The sequence below is a fragment of the Phyllobates terribilis genome, unplaced genomic scaffold, assembly GCF_046119375.1.
Source record: "Phyllobates terribilis strain yellow unplaced genomic scaffold, ASM4611937v1 Scaffold_5__5_contigs__length_657084704, whole genome shotgun sequence".
Lineage (NCBI taxonomy): Eukaryota > Metazoa > Chordata > Amphibia > Anura > Dendrobatidae > Phyllobates > Phyllobates terribilis.
Genome location: NW_027362765.1, coordinates 478,379,199 through 478,402,125, shown reverse-complemented (window position 1 = coordinate 478,402,125; position 22,927 = coordinate 478,379,199). Strand labels below are relative to the sequence as shown.

Genomic DNA, 22,927 nt, shown 5'->3' with positions numbered 1-22,927 from the left:
ATATACTGTCCTTGCACATGGGCCGTCTGCTGTCTGTCTCCACCAGTGATGACGAGCGCTCTCCTTATGCACATGCTATTCACAGCAGTACCACAATTGTATTTTAGTCAGGTTCCTGTCGCAACTGCTAGGATTGGAGATCACTGCAATGCCATCAGTTTAATCAGTTAGATACCAGATTCAACAGTGACTATGGCATCTGACAGTTTGGAATACTCTGGCTATTGGCATCTTGTGATGTGATTGAAGATTCTGATGACTTACCATGGCATACATTGAGCCCAAGAAATTACCAGGCATGCCACCAGTAACTGCATATTAACCTTTAAGGATTTCCATTAAAATATGCAAATTTGATATTAATGCAATTGTAATAAACTGCAGAATATAAATAATTAATTGATTATGGCGCATGTGTTACGCCCTCCCTGAGCGGTGGGGGTACTCGGAGCCGGGCCTCTCTGATGTTGAGGGGATGCAGTCATGGCCTAGACCCGTTCCGTGCCCAGGGCTGTCACATAAAAATAATGGGCTTCTTTTAGGATGCGTGGTATTTCGACTACGCCACCTGTGGTGTCTGGTGAGGGCCACCAGCGCTGCAACAGTCCACTGAGCCTGGTGATATGGGCAGCTAAGATGGGACGGCTCCCCACAGGCGGAGCAGGCCTCAGGGCAGTGTGAGAAGGAATGGTGGTTGCAGTGCCGCGCAGGAAATAACAGGCTGAGGCGGTGTGTGAAGTCATCCAGTTCTTTACTCAGGTTAGATGAACTTTAGCCGCAAAGCTTCCCTTTGCTACACACGGCGTACTGCGGCCACCAGGAAGGGGGTTCAGCACTTCCCAGGTAGATCAGGAGCACCTGTCGAGACCCCTCTGGTGTGTGTTCCTCTCCTTGGTAAGTTCTCCCACTAAGTCTTCTCCTGACTGATGGCACAGGTACTGCTTTTTCTGGTATCGGCTTCAGGGCTCTCTCACACTTCCCCTTTATGAACTACTTGAGATTCGGTGGACTACGTCGGAATCCCTGGACTGTATGTTTTTTTTTATAAATTGGTGTAAGAGGGCTACAGTTGGGGGGGGTTTAAATAAAACTATTGTGTGTGTTTTTCTCTTTTAAAATAATGGGTTAGTAATGGAGTAAAAGGGCCCAATAACCAGGGACTTTCCCAACCTGATAATATAAGCCCGCAGCTGTCTGCTTTACCTTGGCTTGCTATGAAAAATAGAGGGACCCTACGTTATTTTTTATTATTTATTTAATAGGTTTAATAAGACTAAATACCCTTTAGTGCCACATGAAAGGCACTGAAGGGTGCTAGTTTATTATATGTAGGGGGCTATCTATCAGTCTGTACATACGATTGCCTTATTAGATACAGATGTCATACGGATGCTAGATGAGGAAAAAAATTGCAGATTCACATAACACTTGCATAGCATAAGTTGAACCATATGAAATCCACTCGTCTAACTTTTCAGGAGCAACATCAGAGCGATTTTGTATACACTAATGTGAGCAAGCCCTTATACGGACGAGTGAATGGGGCCTGGATCTGCAAAAATACTGCCCTCATATAGCTACATTGACAGAATTTTTTTTTTTTTAATATGGCTCTTGAGATGTAACTTCACAGAAAACTAAATTTTTCTTTAAAATACATTTTTGTTATGAGAAAAATAGTAAAATCTGAATTAAACTACACATTTGGTATGGCCCCATTTACACCAACTGGTAAAATAAAGTAAACATGCTAAATTCACCAAAGGGTAAATAGTGAGAAAAAATGCAAAAATCAATGTTGATATTAAAATCGTAATATATTCATTAAATTGTGGCTATATTATGGTTATGTCCAAGCTATCACTTATAACTCTTCTTTTGTTTCAAAAATGGATTAAGTTATTACAGAGAAGACCACAAGTTTAATTGAATATCACTAAGTATTTGGCAGAGCATCAATTACAGGACATGATTTTTGTATTTTAATTAATATCACCATTCATTATAATTTGCTGTATGCTCAGGATTTATTCCACCTGTTTTATGCTGAGACTGGTCGCCACAAAACGTCTACACAAGGGACAAATGGAAGACAGAGGTCCATCAGAGAGTCTAATAGTCCATATCCCTGCCACATTAGTACTAAGAATTACTATGTATTTAGTAAATGTCACCTTACTAACATTAGATACACTCAAAGTCCGATGATGCTTAATTACTCTATTAAAGGGAACCTCACAATTGATTTGTGCTGCCCAAACCACAGGTAGCATGAATCAGAGCCCGGCAGCATGAGTGCATCAAAGTATGTTTTTCCCATCATTTCAGTAAAAACATAGTTTAACTATCTGGCCTAGACTATAAAGAAGATTGGATTAGTCCTTCAGTATACACATAGAAGAGACTCCATGTATATACCTCCCCATTCTGGTATATGCCTCAACCAAAAAAGTATATTCCTCCACAATTCTTGTATATGCCTCCCCAATCCTTGTATATGTCTCCCACAAACCATGTATATGTCTCCCACAATCCATGTATATGCCTCCCTAATCCTTGTATATGCTCCCTCCAATCCTGGTATATCCCCCCTCCTTGTATATGCGCCCCCACCCTGGTATATTGTCTGGCATCCTTGTATATGTGCCCCCATCCTAGTATATGGCCCCCATCCTTGCATATGCGCCCCCATCCATGAATATGCCCCCCATCCTGGTAGATGCTGCTCCTATCCTTGTATATGCCCCCATCCCGATAAATGCCCCATTAGTTTATATGCCCTGAATCCTGGTATATGCCCCATCAGTGTAAATGCTGCCCCCATCCTGGTATATGCCCCATCAGTATATATGCTGCCCCCATCCTGGTATATCCCCCATCAGTGTATATGCTGCCCTCATCCTGGTAAAACTCCCATCAGTGTATATGCTGCCCCCATCCTGCTATATCCCTCATCAGTGTATATGCTGCCCCCATCCTTGGATATCCCCCATCAGTGTATATGCTGGCCCCATCCTGGTATATCTCCCATCAGAGTATATGCTGCCCCCATCCTGGTATATCCCCCATCAGTGTATATGCTGCCCCCATCCTGGTATATTTCCCATCAGTATATATGCTGCCCCCATCCTGGTATATCCCCCATCAGTGTATATGCTGCCCCCATCCTGGTATATCCCCCATCAGTGTATATGCGCCCCATCCTGGTACATGCTCCGCCACCACTGTATATGCGCCCCCATCAGTGTATATGCTGCCCCCAATCCTGGTATATCCGCTATCATTGTATATGCTCCCCCAATCCTGGTATATCCCCCAACCTGCCGGCACCGCTGTTCATCGCATATATATAAAAAAACCATAATAAACACTCCTACTCACCTTCCTTCCTCTCTCGCGCCACGCTCTCTCCTGTAGCCGGCAGCTGATTTCAGCATCCTAGCGACGCGTGCCATAAGTTCACCAGCACTGACCTAGTGTATGATTAAGGGGGTTAACAGATGACCTTGCAAGGAATATTTGAAGTTCCTCTTTAACCCCTTTGCTCCGAGCCTGCTTTCACCTTCCTGACCAGGCCAAATTTTACAATTCTGACCAGTGTCATTTTATGCTGTAATAGCTCTGGAATGCTTCAATGAATCCCAGTGATTCTGAGAATGTTTTTTCGCGACACATTGTACTTTATGATAATGATAAGTTTAGGTTGAAATTTTTTGCATTTGTGAAAATATCGGAATTTCGCGATTTTCAAACTTTCAATTTTTATATACTGAAACCAGTTGCACCTGTTGTACAAATTAATTTATAAATAACATTTCCCAAATGTCTACTTTACATCAGCATCCTTTTTGAAACATAATATTTTTTTGTTAGAAAGACAGAAGGGTGAAAGATTTATCAGCAATTTCTAATTTTTCCAACAAAATTTACTAAACCAATTATTTTAAGGACCACATCACTTTTGAAGTTACTTTGACAGAAAATACCCAAAAGTGAAACCATTTAAAAAACTGCATCCCTTAAAGTGCTTAAAACCACATTCAGTAAACTTATTAACCCTTTACGTTCTCACAGGAATTAAAGTAATGTGGAAGCAAAAGAGGAACATTTTCATTTTCCCCACAAAAATGTTCATTTACCCCCCATTTATGCCCCATTTTCATTTTTACAAGGTTAACAGGACAAAAGGAAATGTACATGTAGGAGCGCCATTTGAATTTTGGAGGGTAACAGGAGAAAATGGATTATACAATTTGTTGGCCGATTACCCATACGTGGTGAAAAAATACTGTTTGGGCAGACAGCAGGGTTTGAAACGGAAGGAGCGCCATTTGACTTTTGGAGTGCAAAATTAGCTGGAATAGACAGCAGATGCCATGTCGAGTTTGGAGAGCCGCTGAAGTGCCTAAACAGTGGAAGCCCCCCACAAGTGACCCCATTTTGGAAACTAGACCCCTCAAGGAATTTATCTAAATGTGTGGTGAAACCTTGAACCCCCGGGTGCTTCACAGAAGTTTATAACGTTGAGCCATGAAAATGAAAAATCTAATTTTTTCCACAAAAATCTTCTTTTAGCCCCAAATGTTTTATTTTCACAAGGGTAACAAAGGTGGACCACAAAAATTGTTGTGCAATTTCTCCTGAGTACGCTGATACCCCATATGTGGGGGGGGGGACTACTGCTGCTCCTGCCGAAAAAAAAAATTCACAAGAGCAAGAGGAAAAAATGGACTATGCAATTTGTTGTGCAATTTGTCCTGAGTACACCGATACCCCATATATCGTGGAAACTTGTGTCTGTGCATATGGTAGGCCTTGGTAGGGAATGAGCGCTAATTGAATTCTGGAGCACAATTTTGTCTGGAACAGATTGCGGATGCCATGTCACATTTGAAGAGCCTTTAGCATGCCAAAACAGCAGAAACCCCCACAAACTACAGCTCTTGAGGAATTAATCTAGCGGGTTTAATGAGCATTTTTAACTCTTAGGCAATTCATAGAATTGTATAACATTGGGCTGAATCAATGGAAAATTACCAGTTTTTTCCACCAAAACATTACTTTGGCCTCAAGTTTTCAATTTTCAAAAGTGATAATAAGAGAAAATGGACCACAAAATAAGTTACACAATTTCTCCTGAGTATGCTAATACCTCATATGTGGTTAAAAACTAGTTTTGAAGCACAGTGCAGAGCTCAGAAGGGAAGGAGCACCATATTATAGTGCACATTTTGCTGTAATGATTTGAGGATGCCATGTCACATTGGCAGAGCCCATGATGTGCCAAAACAACAGAAACCCCCTCCAAGTTACCTCATTTTACAAACTACTCTACTCAATGAATTCATCTGGGGGTGCAGTCATATTGACACCACATGTGTGTCATAGAATTTTATACCATTGGGTGGTGAAGAAAAAATAATAACAATTTTACCATAAAAATTTAGTTTTAGCCCCAGATTTTACATTGTCACATGGGAAAATGGGTAAAAATGCCTCGAAAATGTGTCACGCAATTTCTGCTGAACATGACAATGCCCCATTTGTGGCTGCACAGTACTGTTTAGCCACACAGCGAGACATGGGAGAGAAGGAGCACTATTTGAGTCTTTCAGAACAAATTATAGTAGAATAGTTTGCGGGTTCCATATACACAGCCCCTATGTGCCAGAAGAGCAGAATCCCCCCTCATCGTGACCCCATTTTGAAAATTACATCCCTTTGGGAATTTATCTACAGGTGCAGTGCCGCTTTTTGACTTCATGTGTGTTTGCCAGAAACAAACAGCAGTGAGTGTTGCTCAGTGAAACTTGCAAATCTGCCATTATAGTGCCCGAACATTGTAGTGCCCATACATTGTAGTACTCATACATTGTGCCCAGCTCATGCTGGAAAACACCGATTGAGGGTGTTGCAGAAGGGTGTCAACTCTCAGATAGTGCTGATATCAAACTTTGATCGCTCCGGACCTGGAGAGAAAGTGCGAGATCATCACGCCACGCACGCACGGCGATTTGTAGTAACGCACCTCCTGCAGCGTCGTACATGTACGGTGGATGTCGTGAAGGGGTTAATTATCAGTGAGGTCTAGTAATTTCACTTTTCTCTCAAACCACTATCTGAGGTCAGGACAATAATGATAACTCTGAGCATCGTTTCTTTCATATTTCATGCTTGATAAATAGAATTAGAGGCTTGTCAGCTTTTACATATAATTGCATTCAGTCGATAATTTTGACGGTGTGTGAAAAATTTTCTAACCCAGAATTCATTTTGACATGGTGCTATGGTATCTGTGATTTACAATGACATAATATTAGATAAAAAAATGTTCACATTAACACGACATAACTTTAATTCATACTTACACCTGTTTTCAACTAAAAAAAATATACATACAGTACAGACCAAAAGTTTGGACACACCTTCTCATTTAAAGATTTTTCTGTATTTTCATGACTATGAAAATTGTACATTCACACTGAAGGCATCAAAACTATGAATTAACACATGTGGAATTATATACTTAACAAAAAAGTGTGAAGCAACTGAAAATATGTCTTATATTCTAGGTTCTTCAAAGTAGCCACCTTTTGCTTTGATGACTGCTTTGCACACTCTTGGCATTCTCTTGATGAGCTTCAAGAGGTAGTCACCGGAAATGGTTTTCACTTCACAGGGGTGCCCTGTCAGGTTTAATAAGTGGGATTTCTTGCCTTATAAATGGGGTTGGGACCATCAGTTGTGTTGTGCAGAAGTCAGGTGGATACACAGCTGATAGTCCTACTGAATAGACTGTTAGAATTTGTATTATGGCAAGAAAAAAACAGCTAAGTAAAGAAAAATCAGTGGCCATCATTATTTTAAGAAATTAAGGTCAGTCAGTCCGAAAAATTGGGCAAACTTTTAATGTGTCACCAAGTGCAGTTGCAAAAACCATCAAGCACTACAAAGAAACTGGCTCACATGAGGACCGACGCAGGAAAGGAAGACCAAGAGTAACCTCTGCTTCTGAGGATAAGTTTATCCGAGTCACCAGCCTCAGAAATCGCAGGTTAACAGCAGCTCAGATTAGAGACCAGGTCAATGCCACACAGAGTTCTAGCAGCAGACACATCTCTACAACAACTGTTAAGAGGAGACTTTGTGCAGCAGGCCGTCATGGTACATGGTAAAATAGCTGCTAGGAAACCACTGTTAAGGACAGGCAACAAGCAGAAGAGACTTGTTTTGGCTAAAGAACACAAGGAATGGACATTAGACCAGTGGAAATCTGTGCTTTGGACTGATGAGTCCAAATTTGAGATCTTTGGTTCCAACCACCGTGTCTTTGTGCAACGCAGACAAGGTGAACGGATGAACTCTACATGCCTGGTTCCCACCGTGAAGCATGGAGGAGGTGTGATGGTGTGGGGGTGCTTTGCTGGTGACACTGTAGGGGATTTATTCAAAATTGAAGGCATACTGAACCAGCATGGCTACCACAGCATCATGCAGCGGCATGCTATTCCATCCGGTTTGCGTTTAATTGGACCATCATTTATTTTTCAACAGGACAATGACCTCAAACAAACCTCCAGGCTGTGTAAGGGCTATTTGACCATGAGGGAGAGTGATGGGGTGCTACGCCAGATGACCTGGCCTCCACAGTCACCAGACCTGAACCCAATCGAGATGGTTTGGGGTGAGCTGGACCGCAGAGTGAAGGCAAAAGGGCCAACAAGTGCTAAGCATCTCTGGGAACTCCTTCAAGATTGTTGGAAGACCATTTCCGATGACTACCTCTTGAAGCTCATCAAGAGAATGCCAAGAGTGTGCAAAGCAGTCATCAAAGCAAAAGGTGGCTACTTTGAAGAACCTAGAATATAAGACATATTTTCAGTTGTTTCACACTTTTTTGTTAAGTATATAATTCCACATGTGTTAATTCATAGTTTTGATGCCTTCAGTGTGAATGTACAATTTTCATAGTCATGAAAATACAGAAAAATCTTTAAATGAGAAGGTGTGTCCAAACTTTTGGTCTGTACTGTATATTTCTTCATTAATGGACACTACAGATGAGCAGATCAATCTGTGGAGGATAGCGTTTGAGTCAAATTTCCTGAAATTAGCGGTTTCATGCATATTTAAACTGTTTTGGATTTGACTCATTGTCCATTAAACTGCTGGAGCATCAGTGAGCGGGCTCATATAATTTTTCATTGCCACTAAGGGCTCCCCATAATGGCCTGCAGCTATGACATCTAGTGGATTATTTTATCTTGTACAGTGAAGGACAGTACCTGTGCCATCACTGATCAGGAATTTCCATTAGAGCACAGTTTGCTCTTATGGTCAAAGGGGTCCTCTTTCTCCAGTAGATTGTAAGCTCTAATGATCAGTGGGGTCCTCTCTCTCCCTATCTCTCCTCTCTCTCACGTGTATTTTCCAAGCAATTACAAGCTTTCCAGTACTGAGAACTTATTTTCCGCAAATCAATTTTTTGGAGGGAAATTTGATGATTCCAGCGAATTTGAATTGAAAAAAATTCCTTCAACTTGATAAAAATGATCAACTTAAAGGCTTACATTGCACGTGACCTTTAGTTTACTATTTGTGTAAAACTTTATGACAGCATTTATAATGTCTGCCAGAACGCATATTTATTTCTCTGTAACTTACCAGGAAAGTGGTACATGTCACAAAGGGTTAGTTGAATTTTATTTTTGCATATAATTTTTTGTCGTTTTGTTGTAGATCTACTATAGTTTACACAAGGGGTATTATTGATTGGTTATAGGACAGCTACCTATTTATGATGCAGTTATGTGCACAGCAACTGGTTAGGAACCTTCAACCTGACCTTCTTGTGATTTTGTTTAGATCAAAGCAGTCAACTCCTACCCTTCAGTAGGTGATGCCATATCCTGGCAATAGGCCATTATATGCTTAGATAGGGAAATAAAAGTATCACTTAATCACTCTGATTTTTTTCATTGTAGGAAAATAGCTACGGTAGAAATGTGGTTTGCCTTTTAGCCACATACATGTAGAGTTTCATGGTTGGTTACATATGTGGAAAGTATACTAAAGGAAATCTATCAACATGTTTTCACACCCCAACTATTTATACATTCATGGAGCACTGTTAGGCTGAATTCACACGATGCGTATTTAATGCGTTTCCGCGGCGTTTTTGCAGTTGCGGAAATGAATTAAAAACGCATGGTAGAAGGGCAGCAATGTTCCCCAATTGAAATCCGCATGTGCTGTGCCCATGATGCGGATTTTTCCGCAGCGTAAACGCTGCGCTCAAAAATCCGCAGCATGTCAATTAATTTTGCGGAAACGCGGCGTTTTCGCCGCCATTGACTTGCATTAGAATGCGCCAATTCCGCAAGACTGCATCTGTACTTGCGTAATTGGCGCGTTCTAATGTGCGGATGGTACCCGGGTGTGGAGGAGAGGAGAGTCTCATCCACACCCAGGTACCATTAAAAAAGCTGTAAAAAAAGAATAAAATAAAAAATAAATGTATACTTACCTTCTGTCGGCCCGCGCAGCGCTCCTTCTTGGTTCCCGGCACTTGCAGTGAGTTGTAGGACCTGCACTGACGTCAGAGTCATGTGACGGGTCACGTGACGCTGACGTCGGCAGGTCTTTCAATTCAAAGTTGCCGGCGAGGGAGAATGGATTGAGCAGGACAGCGCGGGCCATCGGAGGTAAGTATATACACTCTCTTGGGTCACACTATATAAATCCATGTCGGCTGCATGGATTTATATAGTGTGACCTAGTTGTCAAGCACTTTCCAGGTGATGCTAAAATCGCCTGGATTGCGCTTGTCAATCCACATGCGGAAACGCATGTGGAAACGCATGTGAATCCGCATGTATTCCGCAGGAAAAACGCATGTACAATCTGCATGCGTTTTTTCTGCCAGGGAGATGCAGAAATGATGCAGAAATTTTCTGCTTCATTTCTGCATCGTGTGCACATACCCTTAGGCTATGTGCTCACGATGCAGATTTGAAGCAGAAAATTCCTGAGCATTTCTGCGTCTCCTTGGCAGGAAAAACGCATGCGGATTTTACATGCGTTTTTTTCAGCGTTTTTACATGCGTTTATGCATGCCTTTTTTTCAAGCGTTTTTTCTAAGCGATTTTGAGCATCACTTGGAAAAGGGCTTGGCAAGTTGGTCACACAATATAAATCCATGCAGCTGCATGGATTTATATTGTGTGACCACCTTATGAGGAGATTTCTGCTTCAAATCATGAATTAAAAAGTAAACAAAAACAAAAAACTTATATTCACCTCTCCGGCGTCCCCCGGTCTCCTCATGGCAGCATCCTCTCTCCTCGGCGTCATGCGGTGTCCTGGCAGGACCTGCAGTGACGTCATTTAGTCAGCTGATGGTCACGCGACCATCACCTGACCGCTGACGTCAGCGGTCGCGTGTCCATCAGCTGACTAAATGGTCCTGCCAGTACACCCCGGGATGCCGAGTAGAGAGGACGAGGCCAGGAGGAGACCGGGGGCCGCCGAGAGTTGACTATGAATATATTTTTTTTATTTTTTACTTTATAACTTGCAGGTACCATGGTACCCGGGTTGCAGGAGAATCTCCTCTTCTCCAGACCCGGGTACCATCCGCGCACTGAACCACATAACATCCGCATGTATACCTGTATACATGTGGATATTATGCAGTCTAATGCAAGTCAATGGGTGCGGTTTCGCCGCAAAATCGAGCCCAAATTGGTTGTACTGCTGATTTTTCCGCAATGATAATCCACAGTGGAAATTTCCGCAGCATGTGCATAGCACATGCAGATTATCATTGGGATACATCCCAGACCTCTTAACAAGCGATTTTAATGTAATTCCGCGGTCGAAATGCCGCCACAGAAAAGCATTAAATCCGCATTGTGGGCACTCAGCCTTAAATACAAGTCCAACGATACCTTAACATGATCAGTTCGTTCCTGTTTTGCTGAGAAATCAGTGTTTGATTTGATATTCAAATAAGGCTGAAAAACTATGGTAGATCTGAAACTTCTGTCACTCCAGCTCTATACTCCGCCCAGCACCGCCTCCTCCTACTTTACTGACAGCCGCTATGCTGTGTGACTTCAGTCAAAGGAGTCATCAATGAAGCAGGAGGAGCTAGAGTGACAGAGGCTTCAGATACTCCACAGTCCTTCGACTTCATTTGTATACCAATTCAAACATTGATTTCTCAGTAACAGAGGAATGGACTGGCCATGTAAAGATATTGCTGGACTTGGCTTTGAAGGCGCTTGTGCACATATAAATAGTTTGGGGTGAAGTCCTGCTGATAGATTCAAAAGCAATATAAATTATGACTCCCATGTAGCGGGGATCATATTTTTTGAACAATATTTAACATTTTGTATAGAGAAATTATAGCAAATATATTGCTATATGTTTCACAACTTTAAGTGCATTTGAAGTGTGGTCCCGAGCTAAATATCATAGTTAGTGTTGAGCGATACCTTCCGATATCAGGAAATATCGTATCGGATTGGATCGGGCCGATACCCAAAAAGTATCGGATATCGCCGATTCCGATACCGGAAACCAATGCAAGTCAATGGGACACAAATATCGGAATGAAAATAAACCCTTTCTTTCCTTGTAGGTTAATTCTACATGAAGTAAAACAACTAAGAATAATGTAGAATGACATGAAAAGCCGGCAATTCATCAGCGGCATTCACCGGTACCCGACAATTTACAACAGAAAGAATAGAGCTTCACACATAGATTAGATAGATAGAAACATGTCAGTCACATATATATGAAGTACAGTGACAGTGTTGCTTACTGTACTTGTCATTTAGTGTAAAGGATTTATTAAAAAAAATATTAGTGTTTTCGTGCACCGTCTCTTTAAAAAAGCCGGCCGGCAATTCAGCATCTGTACCCGACAATTTATAACAGACAGAATAGAGCTTCACACATAGATTAGATAGATAGAAACATGTCAGTCACATATATAAGAAGTACAGTGACAGTGTTGCTTACAGAACTTGTCATTTAGTGTAAAGGATTTATTTAAAAAAATAATAGTGTTTTCATGCACCGTCTCTTTAAGAAAGCCGGCCGGCAATTCAGCATCTGTACCCGACAATTTAGAATAGAAGGAATAGAGAATCACACATAGATTAGATAGATAGAAACATGTCAGTCACATATATATGAAGTACAGTGACAGTGTTGATTACTGTACTTGTCATTTAGTGTTAAAATAAAGGATTTATTTAAAAAAAAATTGGCGTGGGGTTCCCCTTAATTTTAGGCTCTAGCGGAGGTTAAGCAGACAGCTGGGGCAAATGTTTGAAGCCTGGGAAGGGGGTAATACCCACGGAGCTTCCCAGGCTACTAATATCAGCCCCCAGCTGAATACCTAGCCTTTACTAGCTATTAAAATGGGGGACCCCCCCAAAAAAATGACGTGGGGTCCCCCCTAATTTAATAGCTAGCACAGGCTAGGCAGACAGCTGGGGGCTGATATTAATAGCCCAGGAAGGGTGCCATGAATATTGGCCCCCTCCCAGGCTAGAAACACCAGCCGTCAGCCGCCCCAGAAATGGCGCATCCATAGGATGCGCCAATTCTGGCACTTAGCCTCGCTCTTCCACGCTGCCCTGGTGCGGTGGCAGGGGGTAATAGGGTTGGGGTTGATGTCAGCTTATAATGCCAGCTGACATCAAGCCCAGGTTAGTAATGGAGAGGCGTCTATAAGACACCCCCATTACTAACCCCATAGTCAAAGTTAAAAGAAAACACAAACACCCAGAATAAAGTCCTTTAATTGAAATAAAGACACAATTCTTTATTGTTCTAAATTAAACCATACTTACCATCACGCCCATTCCAGCTGAAGCCAACGATCTCCTGCAATAAAAGAAAAATAATAAAGCAACCTCATCCTTACCTTTCGATGGTTCCCAGGACAGCTTCAGCTCTGCTACATCGAGATGACAGGCTGGACCGCAGCAGAAAGCTGCCATCCAGCCTGTCATCCCGCAGACACTGAGAAGCGCAGGCATGCTTGCGCTCCTCAGTGTCTCTCTGTGACGTCATCCAGATGAGCCGAGTTCATGTCCAATGAACTCAGCTCACCTCATGCACGTCACTGACAGCGTGGGAAAATTCTCCTGCACTCAGCGCTTCAGCGTGAGAATTCTCCCACGCTGTCAGTGACATACATGAGGTGAGGTCATGTCCAATGAACTCAGCTCACCTCATGCACGTCACTGACAGCGTGGGAAAATTCTCACGCTGAAGTGCTGAGTGCAGGAGAATTTTCCCACGCTGTCAGTGACGTACATGAAGTGAGCGGAGTTCATTGGACATGACCTCGGCTCATCTGGATGCCGTCACAGCCAGACACTGAGGAGTGGAAGTATGCCTGCGCTTCTCAGTGTCTGCGGGATGACAGGATGGATGGCAGCGTTCTGCTGCGGTCCAGCCTGTCATCTCGATGTAGCAGAGCTGAAGCTGTCGTGGGAGCCATGGAAAGGTAAGGATGAGGTTGCTTTATTATTTTACTTTTATTGCAGGAGATCGTTGGCTTCAGCTGGAATGGGCGTGGTGGTAAGTATGGTTTAATTTAGAACAATAAAGAATTGTGTGTTTATTTCAATTAAAGGACTTTTTTCTGGGTGTTGTGTTTTTTTAAATACTTTACTAGAAATTCATGGTGGTCATGTCTAATATTGGCGTGACCCCATGAATTTTGGGCTTAGGGCCAGCTGATAATGCCAAGCTGGCCTTAACCCCTTTATTACCCAGTGAGCCACCGCACCAGGGCCCTGGATGAGTTGGGTACAGCGCCAGAAGATGGCGCTTCTATGAACGCGCCATTTTCTGGGGCGGCTGCGGACTGCAATTTGCAGCGGGGGTGGCCCAGAAAGCTTGGGTCTCCCTGCGCTGCGGATTCCAGCCCCCAGCTGCCTAGTTGTATCTGGCTGGGCACAAAAATAGGGCGAAGCCCCACGCATTTTTTTTTAAAATTATTTCATGAAATTCATGGAATAATTAAGAAAAAAAGGGCTTCCCTATATTGTTGTGTCCAACCAGGTACAAATAGGCAGCTGGTGGTTGGGGGCAGCCTGTTCCTGCCTGCTGTACCTGGCTGGACACAAATATAGGGCGAAGCCCCACGTCAATTTTTTTTAAAATAAGTCCTTTATTTTAACACTAAATGACATTTGAGGAGTTAATAAAGATGCAGTCCCTAAATTATTATTTATTTTTTAATTAATTTTTCCCAAAACTTTTGACGTGGGCTTCGCCATATTTTTGTATGCCAGCCAGGTACAGCATCCAGCTTCTATGAACGCGCCATTTTCCGGGGTGGCTGCGCACTGCAATTTTCAGCGGGGGGAGGGGGGGGGGCAGAAAGCTTGGGCCTCCCTGCGCTGCAGATTCCATCCCCCAGCTGCCTAGTTGTACCTGGCTGGACACAAAAATAGGGAGAAGCTTCACGTATTTTTTTTTTTTAATTATTTCATGAAATTCATGAAATAATTAAGAAAAAAAGGGCTTCCCTATATTGTTGTGTCCAACCAGGTACAAATAGGCAGCTGGTGGTTGGGGGCAGCCCGTTCCTGCCTGCTGTACCTGGCTGGACACAAATATAGTGCGAAGCCCCACGTCAATTTTTTTTAAATCATTTCAGGAAATTCATGAAATAATTTAAAAAAATTGATGTGGGGCTTCGCCCTATATTTGTGTCCAGTCAGGTACAGCAGGCAGGAACGGGCTGCCCCCAACCACCAGCTGCCTATTTGTACCTAGCCGGACACAACAATATAGGGAATCCCTTTTTTGCTGAATTATTCCATGAATTTCATGAATTTAAAAAAAAAAAAACGTGGAGCTTCGCCCTATTTTTGTGTCCAGCCAGGTACAACTAGGCAGCTGGGGGCTGGAATCTGCAGCGCAGGGAGGCCCAAGCTTTCTGGGCCCCACCCGCTGCAAATTGCAGTCCGCAGCCGCCCCGGAAAATGGCGCGTTCATAGAAGCGCCATCTTCTGGCGCTGTACCCAACTCATCCAGGGCCCTGATGCGGTGGCTCACTGGGTAATAAAGGGGTTAAGGCCAGCTTGGCATTATCAGCTGGCCCTAAGCCCGAAATTCATGGGGTCACGCCAATATTAGACATGACCACCATGAATTTCTAGTAAAGTATTTAAAAAAAACACAAACACCCAGAAAAAAGTCCTTTAATTGAAATAAACACACAATTCTTTATTGTTCTAAATTAAACCATACTTACCATCACGCCCATTCCAGCTGAAGCCAACGATCTCCTGCAATAAAAGAAAAATAATAAAGCAACCTCATCCTTACCTTTCCATGGCTCCCACGACGGCTCCAGCTCTGCTACATCGAGATGACAGGCTGGACCGCAGCAGAACGCTGCCATCCAGCCTGTCATCCCGCAGACACTGAGAAGCGCAGGCATACTTCCACTCCTCAGTGTCTGGCTGTGACGGCATCCAGATGAGCCGACAATGAACTCGGCTCACCTCATGTACGTCACTGACAGCGTGGGAGAATTCTCCTGCACTCAGCGCTTCAGCGTGAGAATTTTCCCACGCTGTCAGTGACGTGCATGAGGTGAGGTCATGTCCCATGAACTCGGCGCACCTCATGCACGTCACTGACAGCGTGGGAGAATTCTCACGCTGAAGCGCTGAGTGCAGGAGAATTTTCCCACGCTGTCAGTGACGTGCATGAGGTGAGCTGAGTTCATTGGACATGACCTCGGCTCATCTGGATGACGTCACAGAAAGACACTGAGGAGCGCAAGCATGCCTGCGCTTCTCAGTGTCCGCGGGATGACAGGCTGGATGGCAGCGTTCTGCTGCGGTCCAGCCTGTCATCTCGATGTAGCAGAGCTGAAGCTGTCCTGGGAACCATGGAAAGGTAAGGATGAGGTTGCGTTATTATTTTACTTTTATTGCAGGAGATCGTTGGCTTCAGCTGGAATGGGTGTGGCGGTAAGTATGGTTTAATTTAGAACAATAAAGAATTGTGTCTTTATTTCAATTAAAGGACTTTTTTCTGGGTGTTTGTGTTTTTTTTAAATACTTTACTAGAAATTCATGGCGGTCATGTCTAATATTGGCGTGACCCCATGAATTTCGGGCTTAGGGCCAGCTGATAATGCCAAGCTGGCCTTAACCCCTTTATTACCCAGTGAGCCACCGCACCAGGGCCCTGGATGAGTTGGGTACAGCGCCAGAAGATGGCGCTTCTATGAACGCGCCATTTTCCGGGGCGGCTGCGGACTGCAATTTGCAGCGGGTGGGACCCAGAAAGCTTGGGTCTCCCTGCGCTGCAGATTCCAGCCCCCAGCTGCCTAGTTGTACCTGGCTGGACACAAAAATAGGGCGAAGCGCCACACATTTTTTTTTTTAATTATTTCATGAAATTCAAGGAATAATTAAGAAAAAAAGGGCTTCCCTATATTGTTGTGTCCGGCTAGGTACAAATAGGCAGCTGGTGGTTGGGGGCAGCCCGTTCCTGCCTGCTGTACCTGGCTGGACACAATTATAGGGCGAAGCCCCACATAATTTTTTTTTAATTATTTCATGAATTTCCTGAAATAATTAAAAAAAAATTGACGTGGGGCTTCACACTATATTTGTGTCCAGCCAGGTACAGCAGGCAGGAACGGGCTGCCCCCAACCACCAGCTGCCTATTTGTACCTAGCCGGACACAACAATATAGGGAAGCCCTTTTTTTCTTAATTATTCCATGAATTTCATGAAATAATTAAAAAAAAAAAAACGTGGAGCTTCTCCCTATTTTTGTGTCCAGCCAGGTACAACTAGGCAGCTGGGGGATGGAATCTGCAGCGCAGGGAGGCCCAAGCTTTTTGCCCTCCCCCGCCCCGCTGAAAATTGCAGTCCGCGGCCGCCCCGGAAAATGGCGCGTTCATAGAAGCTGGATGCTGTACCTGGCTGGCATACAAAAATATGGCGAAGCCCACGTCAAAAGTTTTGGGAAAAATTTATTAAAAAATAAATAATAATTTAGGGACTGTATCTTTATTAAGTCCTCAAATGTCATTTAGTGTTAAAATAAAGGATTTATTTAAAAAAAAAATGGCGTGGGATCCCCCATAATTTTAGTCTCTAGCGGAGGTTAAGCAGACGGCTGGGGCAGATGTTTGAAGCCTGGGAAGGGGGTAAAACCCACGGAGCTTCCCAGGCTACTAATATCAGCCCCCAGCTGAATACCTAGCCTTTACTAGCTATTAAAATGGGGGACCCCCCAAAAAAAAATGACGTGGGGTCCCCTCTATTTTAATAGCTAGCAAAGGCTAGGCAGACAGCTGGGGGCTGATATTAATAGCTCAGGAAGGGTGCCATGAATATTGGCCCCCTCCCAGGCTAGAAACACCAGCCGTCAGCCGCCCCAGAAATGGCGCATCCATAGGATGCGCCAATTCTGGCACTTAGCCTCGCTCTTCCACGCTGCCCTGGTGCGGTGGCAGGGGGTAATAGTGGTGGGGTTCATGTCAGCGCCAGCTGCCATGAAGCCCAGGTTAGTAATGATGGCCGTCTATATGACACCCCCATTACTAACCTACAAAGTGTTAAAAAGAAAAAACACACTACACCCAGAAAAAAATAATTTATTTGAAATAAAACACCATTTTATTTAATTCTTAGTTTACTAAAAAAAAAATAGTTACCTGTCCACGTTCCTGCGCTGATCTCCCATGCACAGCTGTCACATCTGGAGATGGTGACAGCTGTGCATGGCTGCTGTAAGCTCACGCTGCCGGGAACACGTCCGCTCCCGGCAGCGGGAGCCACTGACTGAGGTCACCGGAGTGCATTCAGGCAGCGCAGCTCCGGAGACCTCCTTTACGGCAGTGCTGTACCGTGGGAATTTCTCACGATACAGCAGTGCCGTAAAGGAGCTAACCGGAGCAGCGCTGCCTGAACTCCGGTGAACCCTTACGGCCCCGTCATTCTAGCGGCGGCAGCGGTTCAGAGCGGTCACATTCTATGTGGCTGCTCTGAACTGGAGATCTTCGTGGGACACTCGTGGACTACTACGGAGGGGTAAGGATAAGGTTGTGGTTTATTATTTTATATTTTATTACAGGAGATCGATGGCTTCGGGGAATTAGGTGTCTTGGTGAGTATAGGTGTAGTTTTTTATTTTTTACTTTATTTTAGGTGGCGATCGGCGGGGACAGGTAATGTATGAACTAATTTCTTTTAGGTAACCACTGGCCACCAATGACATGTATCTAACATTTATTGGGGACACAGTAGGGCAATTTAAATAGCAGGATCAGGCTGATGGGAACTACTGCTCCCATCGAGCTGATCCTGCTGGCAGGAGTGGACGGGGGACAGACATAGGCCGATGGGAGTAGTAGTGTCACATCGGCCTATGTCTGCCCGCACACACACCCGCACACACACCCGCACACACACACCCCGCACACACACCCGCACACACACCCCGCACACACACACACCCCGCACACACTAATCATGACGGGTCCGGGAGGTGAGGCTGACCTGTGCGGCCGTGGGAAAGTTGATGTGAGTTCATGCAGTCAAGCATGAACTCACATGAACCCTCTGAGGGCACCGCGGCTACTTCAAATGAACAGCTGATCGGCATCACCTGATACCTCAGCTGTTCATTTGAAATAACCGGCGGGAAAGCGCAGCACAGAACGGGAAAGCCGGCGGTGAAGTCTTTTCACTGCCGGCTTCCCCGCCCGGGTCCTTCGCTCCTTGGTGCTGCGCTCCCCGCCCGGTCCTAATTTACGATCGGGATGGGAGGTGGCGAGGGGAGCGGAGGATCGGGGTGGGAGGCTGCGGGGAAGCAGTATGGGGCTGCGTGATTGTTTAAAAGCCGGCGGCTTTTTACCGCGCGCCGGCTTTTAAACAATCAGGAGAATTCTCCCACGCTGGGATGGCATTCTGATGACAAGCTGGATCGCAGCTGAGCGCTGCCATCCAGCTTGTCATCCTTCAGAGACACTGCAGAGCGCAGGCATTATGGGAACTTCCGATTCCGGTATTCGATATTATAAAAGTATCGGAATTAAGTATCGGAATTCCGATACAGTGAATATCGGCCGATACCCGATATTTCAGTATCGGAATGCTCAACACTAATCATAGTAAAGCTAAATATGTAAAAAAAAAAAAAAAAGCCCATGCAGTATTTTTTTTAGTATTGAATAAAAAACCATCAATTTTATAAATACTAAATTATAAAAGCGGTAATACACAATACATAAATAAGGCAAACAATGAACCTAAAGTGTCAATGACATTGTGCTGGTGCACAGTCTAGGTCTGCAGTTTTTCAGCACTCACCATAATGACAACTGTCTGTTATATGATCTAGCCACAGATGCCAAGTGCTAGTGATACGGATCTCAGACTGTCAACTATCAGTGGCAAGGCTGATACTAAATTTCAGAAGTACTTTAACAACCTGGGAGTCACAGGCGCACAGTAGTATCTAAAGTTACAACAGCCAAGGAGCCACATGCAGGGGGCCTGTTGGCCATGTGTGCAATCAATTAAGGAACATGGCCACAATGCAGACAAAATGTACCAATTTGGTATCAGAAAGTGTTAGTAAGACTTGTTTATACCTGAAATTATAAATAATGTAAGCCCCAAAAGTCATATTATTCCAAAAGTTTCAGAGTATTTTTGTGCACTTTACCACCTAAATGATTCAGGACTTTATAACCCTACAGAGATTAACCACAGAGACTATAGAATTGTCTACGACAACTATGCATTTGGTATTTGGTAAAGTATAAGTATTCAGGTTTCTTGGGAATGCAGTTAGATGACATTGAGACATATACAGGGAGCATTGGTAATAGTGTAGGATGTCTGATTTCTCAATGATCATATTGACGCAAATTCACCAAAAGTGAACACACAGAGATCACTGCAGATGTGACCTCCTGGTCCTACCGTACAAACAAATGGAGACATAGTCATAAAGACCTTTCACTGCAGTCCAGACCTTTACTGCAACATGTGTCATACATCGACTTCATGAATGTTAAGCAGAGAAGAGGAATTAAAATCTGCTGCTGAGGGACAATCTCTTTGCATTTCCATATGGATGCGCTGATCCAGATTATGAGAAGCCTCCCTTTGACACCTCACTAAAACAACAGGGGAAACATTCATTAGCTGGACTCGCCATTAGGATGATGCACTTCATTAAGCCCAATGCTGTTGCAGAGTACATATGAAACTGATTTTAATGCAGAACCCAACAATCAGACATTGCATTTCTTATGGACAGGATGGAAAGCTTTAGTGATGATAATGAGATCTCATGTACAGCTGCCACAGCAAGGGCACTCGGACATCCTAATAGAAGCCGAAAAGAAGAAATATACTCATTAAATAAAGAAGAACAGGCTGCAGTGCTGCAAACACCAGCTCATCAGATCAAACATATCACTGCCATCAATGCAAACACAACCTTTATAGCCTTAGTGTGGAATATTCAGCAGACCTTGCTCCTCATCAGAGTCCTAAAAGATAGATAGACAGATAGATGATAGATAGATAATATATATATATATATATATATATATATATATATATATATACATAGATTAATTGATAGATAATATATATAGAGTAATAGCTAGATGATAGATAGATGATAGATTGATAGATAGTTGCTAGATTAATAGATAAATAGATAGATGATAGATTAATAGATTATAGATAGATTACTAGATATATTATAGATAGATAGATAGATAATAGAATAGTTTGGTAACTTAACTTTAACTACTAATTAATGTCAAAACCTAAAAAAAGCCACAAACCAGTTCTGAAATATTCTACAGGAATAGATAAGCCTTTGAATAATTCATACAGACCCAATACACACGTATCATTATGTACTGGTGCAGTCATTTGCTAAATAAAGCCATCAATTAATCTGCCATCCATTTAATTTAATGGTAGCTTTTTTTTTTCTCCCATAGGCTACTCCATAGAGTACAGAGAGCACATTGGACACAGCAGCACTCTCAATCAGATAGCTTCAAACTTTTTCCCTAACTTTCCCAAAGAGGACATGGACTACATACAGAGAGGCAGTTCATCTGTACCATATACCTGTGACATTTCCTATGGAGGTGCCTTACCTTATAGGAGGTTATAGGTGAAAATATTCCATTGATAGCATAATAGCCCCGTAACCATAAATGGTTAAATCTTCTAATACCAATGCAGCAGGTTTTGAGATATGGGGTCTTTCCGATTCATCCAAAGATTATCCCTGATAAGTGTGTACCAGCCAGGATGAGATCCCATACTCAGCATCAGCAACACCCCTCATCCCCAGCACAGACTGCAGGAGAGGGCTTCATTATTAAATGCAAGAGTGCACTCACTCAGTGCTAGTCTTCTTCCCCAATATAAAAGGATTAGGTTACTGAAATCCGATCACATCAAAGGCAAGAACATATGTAAGGAATGGAAGAAGCAGCAGCAGCAGCTTGTAGAAGGCAAAGAATCCCAAAGCTTCCTTCAGATGGCAAGCAGCAAGTGCAATGTGAACAGGCTGAGCTGCATCCTCCTCTCATCTATGGCTCAGGAATGTTGTGGCTGCTGGAGCAGAGAAGGCAGCAGGTAAACAGGCTTGTGTCCTCTCCTCAATGCAATCATTAACTCCACCCTCTGCCATCTGATCTTACTAAACGTGACAATTACTGGAGCTGCTCCTGAGAGAGGCACCAGAGTGTGGACACAGGCTGGAGACCCATCTGAGCTGTGCCTGCTCCAGATACAGGGAGATGCTGTGTGCCACTGACTGATACAATGTGCTGAGTTCTGTGTGGATCACAGGAGGAGGATGCTGCTGGCTACTGTGGCTTACTGACTCATATTTGATGAGTCTAATACATTTCCCTGCCCTTCAGAGACTTATCCTTGAAACTCGAACTGCATTTAGATAGAAATTCTACGTAAAGTTCTTATAGTCAAGTTCTGCAAAGTCAAGTCTGTTACTGGACATCTGTAGTGGTAATGTCACTGATAGGAGCAGGAGGATCACTGTAAACTTATGGACTAGTTTCTTCTATGTCGATAGAAACTATATTATATTTATGAATAGAGATGAGCGAACCCGAACTTAAAAGTTGGGGCTCATACCGGACAGTTAGTGTCTGGTGCTAAACTCCGAACATGGACTTCTCCGGGGGAAATCCATTGGAGAGAGAGATTTTTCAAGTTCAAAAGTCCAGGTCCCTATTGTTTTCAATGGGGTTCAGGTTCTGGTTGAAGTTCCAGTATAGTTCTGTTACCCTAACCGATCCTTGGAATAAAGTTCGGGTCAGGTACCAGAACCCGAACTTCCACGGCTCCACTCATCCCTATCAATGAACTGTACATTGTAACAAACTGTATTATGTTTAAAGTGTTTTATTATTAGCTCTTTGACGGTCTATAATAAAAATCAAAGACATTTAAAGGAGATATTCACAAAGCTGTAGCTTTATTTTACAAACTTATTATATGCAATATATGGTATTGGTGTCTATATTCATCAATTAATACTCCCAATAATAGTGTAGAGTCATTGGGGGTGATGGAGATAGCTGAGGAAACCACTTAGTTATCTTTATTAGCCACCTAGGAGGCTCAGGTCTCCCATTTTTGTGATTGTGTAAGGGCTCGTGCAGACGACCATATTTTCAGTCCAAGTGCAATCTGACAAAAAAGCGGATCGCGTTTGACCCATGCACATGTCCAATTTTTTCCTCAGAGCGGGTTTGATTAAGGAGAAAATAGGAGCATTCCTGCTTTGCATCCGATATTCGGATTGCACTCGGTCATACAAGTCAATGCGTCCGTTGAAAAAATCGGA

General features: G+C 43.4%; 1 protein-coding gene across 1 annotated transcript in view; it reads right to left on the bottom strand.

Annotated features, from left to right (window-relative positions):
- The window catches only part of PCDH15 (protocadherin related 15), a 2,836,044-nt gene extending 2,814,126 nt beyond the window's left edge, over window positions 1-21,918 (bottom strand). Inside the window, exon 1 of the mRNA XM_073685487.1 lies at window positions 21,204-21,918. The gene's annotated coding sequence lies outside the window, so the exon portion shown is untranslated. The remainder of the gene's footprint in view (window positions 1-21,203) is intronic.
- Window positions 21,919-22,927: the final 1,009 nt, after the last annotated feature.